The following is a 6,311-nucleotide window of genomic DNA, read 5'->3' as shown; positions in this document are numbered from 1 at the left end:
CCACTGCCTTCAATGATGTGGCTAATGCGTGAGCATCTTTTCTTTATTTTCTTATTACTTTAGATATGAATTTATTGAGTTTTATTGAGATTTTAGTGTTCGAACCCTATTTAGATGCTACTGTGAGTCCCTCTATTGTTTTAATTATTTTAGGTGAAGTTTGGATCAGTTTGACAGAGTTCGTGTACAAGTAAAGAGAAGAATTCTGAATCTGTTGAGCTGGTGCTAAACGCCACATATAGCGTTTAGCGCCTAAGTGCTTTGTAACGCGTGCAACCATTCTGTTCGAGCGATGCTAAATGTGGACCTGAGCATTTAACGCTAGGTGCCTCGTAACGTGTGTGAGCTCACTACCTCGAGGGACGCTAAACGTCGAGCCTGGCATTTAGCGCCAGGAAGACAGCAACGATTGGAAGCTCACTGTCTCAAGGGGAGCTAAACGCCGATTTTGGCATTTAGTGCCAGTAGCACGGATCCAATTTTTATGAAGGGGCTTCATTAGTTCGATTTGGGTTATATTTATTTTATTTTATTTTGTTTTGGTTATTTTTATTTATAAACACAATCTTTTAGGCTTTACAGTTATTATTTTATTTTATTTTCAAATCAAATTAGGTTAGTGATGCGTGTGGTTATTGTCGGTCTAGGATTTCACAAAATATAGAGTCTCGTTGCAAGCATAGCCTAAACCAACAATTACCTCTCACAATCAAAGTTTGAATTCAAGAAGATGTCACTATTAAGAACCAATTCAATTCCGGGAGTGTTTAGTTCCTGGGTTGTCTCCCAAAGACACTTGAGACCAATAAGTGTACAATTTCGGTTGTGATGCTCATGGGGTCTTCGATGAAGAGAAAAGCATATAAAGTAATAAAAGAACATGCAAAATTGTAATAAATGAACTAATAAAGGAATCAACGAACTAACTATGCAATATAGACAAGTAAGGTATAAAGGAGTCAATGTAAATGTGTAGGAAGAATTTAAAGCATAAAAGGTGTCTTGGCTTGGAATGAGCTATGGTTCCTTTCCTTGTTAGAACCACAACTATGATAATTAGAATGGATTAATCTCACTTGATCAACCCTCACATCGGAGAGTAAGTTAAATGAGCATAAGTGTTCTTAACCCACAAATCCTAAATTGCTTGCTAATTGCCTTAGCAACAAATTAGCGTTAGTGGGAACAAGAACAATTAACAATCCAAGAATTGACACTAAATATTGGACATTCCAACTCAAGGAACTTAATTGCTCATTTTTCCCAAGCCAAGAGATAGAAAACTAGCCCAAAATCATAATTGACATTTTGTCAAACATTTGGTGGGCAAAAACACTAAATATGGGAAAAATAAGAAAATGCTTAAAACTAAAAGCAACAAATGATCTCAATCAATAATAGCAACTCAAGAAAGTATATAACAATCATCAATCATCAAATTCATCAACAAGAAACTGAAATTGCAAGAGAGAAGTAAAATTGAACTATAACTTGAAGTATAAGAAAAAGTAAGAACAATGTAGCTATAAAGTGTAGTAACAAAGAGATACTTACGATGGAAGCTAGCAAAATCCAAGATCAAAATTGAAAATGGCACTTGAATGTAAAACTCTAGAATAAACCCTAATAGAGATGATAAAAAACTTAGAGAAAAACTATACTAAAAGCTTCCTACTACTACTCCTAAGCTACTCTAATGATATGCTATGTTCCTCCTTCATTTTTTCCTTCATTATGAGCTAAATGGCTTCAGAAGTGGGCCTCCAATCCACCAAAATTGTGAGTCACGTGCTATTTTAATGAAGGCATGTACAGCCACCTGTGCGTATGCACAGACGTGTGCGCACGCACACTCTGCCAAAATCTCTTCCTGTGCGTACGCACGGGAAGGTGTGCGCACGCACATTAAGCAATGCTCAAATGGACGCGCGACATACACGATGCGGCTCACGCACACGCGTGGCTCTGATCTGGAGGCTGTGCGTATGCACCTGGGCCTGTGCGTACGCACACATCGCTGTGCTCTTCTCCTTTGATTTTTCATGCTTCCTCCACTTTGCATGCTCCTCTTCCATTCTTTCCAAGCCATTCCTATCTTATACATCTGAAATCACTCACAAACAATATCAAGGCATTGAATGGAAGGCAAATGGGATAAAATTAATCAAATTAGGCATAAAAGCGTATGTTTTCATAATTAAGCACAAATTAGGAGGAAAGTTCAAAAGCATGCTATTTAAGGGAATAAGTGCAAGTTTATATGATAACATCCCATTAGTACTTGGCAACAATAAACAGTACACAAGATTAGTAATCCAACACTTATAATGAAATACAAAAGTTAAACAAAAATTAAACTAACAAACTTAAAGAAATGGTGTTATATAGTGTTTGGTAGTGTTGGATGAGGGTTAGGAGAAGGGAAGAAGAAAGAAGAAGGAAAGAAATGGAAGGGAGAGAGGAAAAGAAGATGGTTGATGCAGGGCAGCCCACGCGTACGCGTCAATGGCGCGTGCGTGTGGAGTGGTGAAATAGAAGCGACGCGTACGCGTGCGCGTTGATGGGTTATTTCGAGAGCGACACGTACGCGTGAGGTACACGTACGCGTGAGTTGGCTTGCGCGTTTTGCACAGTGTTCGCGCGCTGTTCGCACAACTCTCAGGAAAATGGCTTGGAGATAAAAATTTTGAATCCATGCGTAGGCGTGCATGACGCGTGCGCGTGGATGGTTGAAAATACTTGGGGCACACGTACGCGTGGATTGGTGCTCTGTTTTTCAAAATTTTTCAAGTTCTTGCACCAAACCAAGCATTTCAAGCCTCCAAACAGCTACCAAAACAGCATAAAACCTTATTTAACATACTAAACTACCAAATAAACTCAACAAACTCAACAAAACTTGAAATTAAACTACTTTTATCAATATTTACAAAAGAGAAAATGAAAAGAGTTGACCATGGTGGGGTGTCTCTCACCTAGCACTTTTGTTTATTGTCCTTAAGTTGGACTTATAGGGAGCTCTTCATCAAGGTGGCTTGTGCTTCATCATTCAAAGTTAATAACTCCAAGCTTTGATGGAGTTCTTCACAAACTATAGGCTCCCAAAGTTGATCCTCCTCTAGTAATCCGGGATCCCATACCTTGTTTTCACACCTATCGTGAAGTTGATCATGATAGTTCCCTCTGGGTGGTAAGTTAGCCGAATTCTCACTAAGTCACCAAGAAATCCTCTAGATGCATCTAATTGAGAACTACACCAACTCATGCTCTTCAACTTTGAGCTTCCAACCATAATGAGCCTAGACTTACAATGCCAACCACTAAGCATCCTCCTTTTACGCTTAATTCTGCAAAGCTCCCTAAGTTGGCCATCTGTTTCAAGCAAACCAAATTTAAGTGGGATAATAAAGCTAAGAGTTAGAAGTTTTACCCACTCAAATGAAGGATTAGATGACAACCTAAGTGGAGGAGTTTCCAACGGTCTTGACAAAGCACGCTCCACTCCCGTCCATCCTCTTCTAGAGGGATCCACCACTTGCCAAGGTTCTTCAAACTCTACCTCTTGCTAAGCTTCCACAAATTCACATTCTTCTTCACCAAATTCTTCTATCTCTTTCCCATCACTCAAATCATAAATAGGAGATTTAGTGAAGTCCACCTCATCATTAATTTCAATCATAGTAGAGAAGGACTCATCATGCTCAAAAGGATCATATGTTGATGCGGAATTATCATAGATAGGAGGGTTTATTGCTTGGAACACTTCTTCCAATTCTTCACTCATAATATGCCTTGGAGATTGCACATCCTCCTCAACATTGCTTTCTAGTCCAACGGAAGAAGGCTCAACAAGATCATCAAGGGGATTGATCAATGTGGACAAAAAATCACCAATGATGGAATCTACTTCTTGATCAATTTCCCTCAACTCTCTATCCACTTCTTTAACATCACTCTCCTTCTCAACACCAATTTCACACTTCTTGGAAGAAGGCTCTTTAACTTGAGATTCCTCTATGTACTCAACATATCCTAAATACCCAATCACTACTTCCTCTTGTTCAACAATCTCTACCTCATTCTCTTATTGCACTTCTTGCTTTAATTCCTCTTTTTTCCCTTGAAGCTTCAAGTCCATTCCCCCACTAAGCTCTTTGGGTGCTTCTCCACATTCAACAATGGGATTGCTTTGAACGCTTCTTCATGATTCGTACACCTAGCTAGAAGTTCTTGTTGCTCTCGCATTAGGTCTTCCGATGAAGGTGGTGGTGGAAGAGAGGGTTCATTTTTTGAGGGGAAGGTATTATAGTTAGAAGGTGGTTCATATTGGTGAAAGTCTTGAGGTGGTGTATACGGGATTTGTGGTTCTTGGGAGTGTTGGTGTTGGAATGGTGATGTCCCTAGATATGGTTCATATGGTAGTTGGTATGGTGGATATGGGTTAGGGTCATATGGATATGGATGGTGGTATGAGGCTTGTGAGTATGGTTGTTGAGGGCTATGTTGAGGGAAGGGGTCATATGTATGTGGTGGTTGTGGTTGACAATCACAATAAGGGTCATCACACACATTAGATTGATATGCATTAGGATTTGGATTATACCCATAAGAGTTCGGAGAGTAGTCATGTTGGGGTGACGCTTGAACGGCTTGGATGGAATAAAATGCCTTTTGGTCCTTGAACATCTCCGTGAGGAGAGTATTCATGTTCCCAAGCACTCTTGTCAAACTTGATTCGGAAGGAGGTTGTTGCCAAGAGGATTTTCCATAAGCTTGGGGCTCCTTCCACCTTCGATCTCCAAATCCTTGATGCAATTTCTCATTAAAGCTTCCATTTCCTACAACATAGTTTGAACAAAGCTCATAGCCAAAGAGGTGAGAATTCATAGTAAAAGAGAAAATAAAAACAAAAGCTAACAGAAAATAAGGAAGACAAAGTCCTTCATGTGAGAGATTAAGTGTCGGTCTAAAATTTCTCTTATAGAAATAAGAACTTCGTTGTAAGCATAGCTCCAAACCAACAAACAATTCTCACATAAAAAATTTAGTTTTGTCACAAGTACAAACCCCAATGAAAATTAACCGAAGTATTTAAACCTCGGGTTGTCTCACAAGGAATTGCAATAAAGTGATCAATTATTGGCTTTGAAGATACAAGGGGGTTTGATTTGGTAATTAGCAAGAAAATAAATGATAAGAAAGTAAAATAACAAGAACTAATAAAGAAATGGGAAAGAACTCTTGGCTAGACATAGGTAATTGACATCACCATCCTTGTCTACAAACCATATATTGACAATTATGAGGAACAAAGCTCATTAAGTCTACTTACAAAAGCCTTAAGTACGTAATATCTACTCCTAGGCTTGAAGTACGTCGAATGGCTTGATCAACATCAATCCACAAGTCATAACCTAGCTAACAATTAGATTAGTAGTAGGCTAGAGTCAATGGTTATCAAATTGACCACTAAGGGTTCTCAAATCACCAATTCAATGAGACCCAATGACTCAAAGTTACTTAATTCCCTTAGCCTAGGCCAAGAGTCAAGAAAACTACTCAAAAACTAATGAAAATATTTTATCAAACACCTAGTGTGCAAAAAAAGTAAACATCACAAAATGCAAGAATTAAAGAAACCCACAACTAACATAAGCAAGAAATCAATAACAACAATCAAGATCAACATAAAAGAGACATGAAAACATAAAATTGCATTAAAAGAAATCAAGATCCAACAATTGTTCATCAACATAAGAGAGAGCAAAATAAGAAATTAACAAGAGAACTAAGAGAATGAAGGTGTAGAAGCAAGAATTCATAAAGGAAACAAGATGAAAGCATGAAATTGGACCTAGATCTAAGAGAAATTAACTAATCCTAACCTAATTCTAGAGAGAAGAGGGAGCTTCTCTCTCTAGAAAACTAACTAAAGGTTCATCATGACTAACTAAGTGCTTCCCCCTTACTCTAGCTTGAATTCTGCATGAAATACCCTCAGAAACGAGTTGGAATTGGGCCTGGACAGCTCAGAAATTGCCCCCAGCGATTTCACTTTAAATGGGTCACGTGCGATCATCGACGCGTGCGCGCACCTGACGACTGGCCAAAAACTCTGTTCACGCGTACGCGTGCGCGTGGCTTGCGAATCCTCAATGCACGCGTACGTGTGCATGATGCGTGTGCGTAGTCCTCAATTCTCCATTTTGCTCATTTCTTTATGAATTCTCCACTTGCATGCTTTCCTCTTCATTTCTTCCATCCAATACTTGCCTTATGAACCTAAAATCACTCAACAAACACATCAAGGT

Source organism: Arachis ipaensis, chromosome B06 (assembly GCF_000816755.2).
Source record: "Arachis ipaensis cultivar K30076 chromosome B06, Araip1.1, whole genome shotgun sequence".
NCBI lineage: Eukaryota > Viridiplantae > Streptophyta > Magnoliopsida > Fabales > Fabaceae > Arachis > Arachis ipaensis.
Note: the sequence above shows the minus strand (reverse complement) of the source record.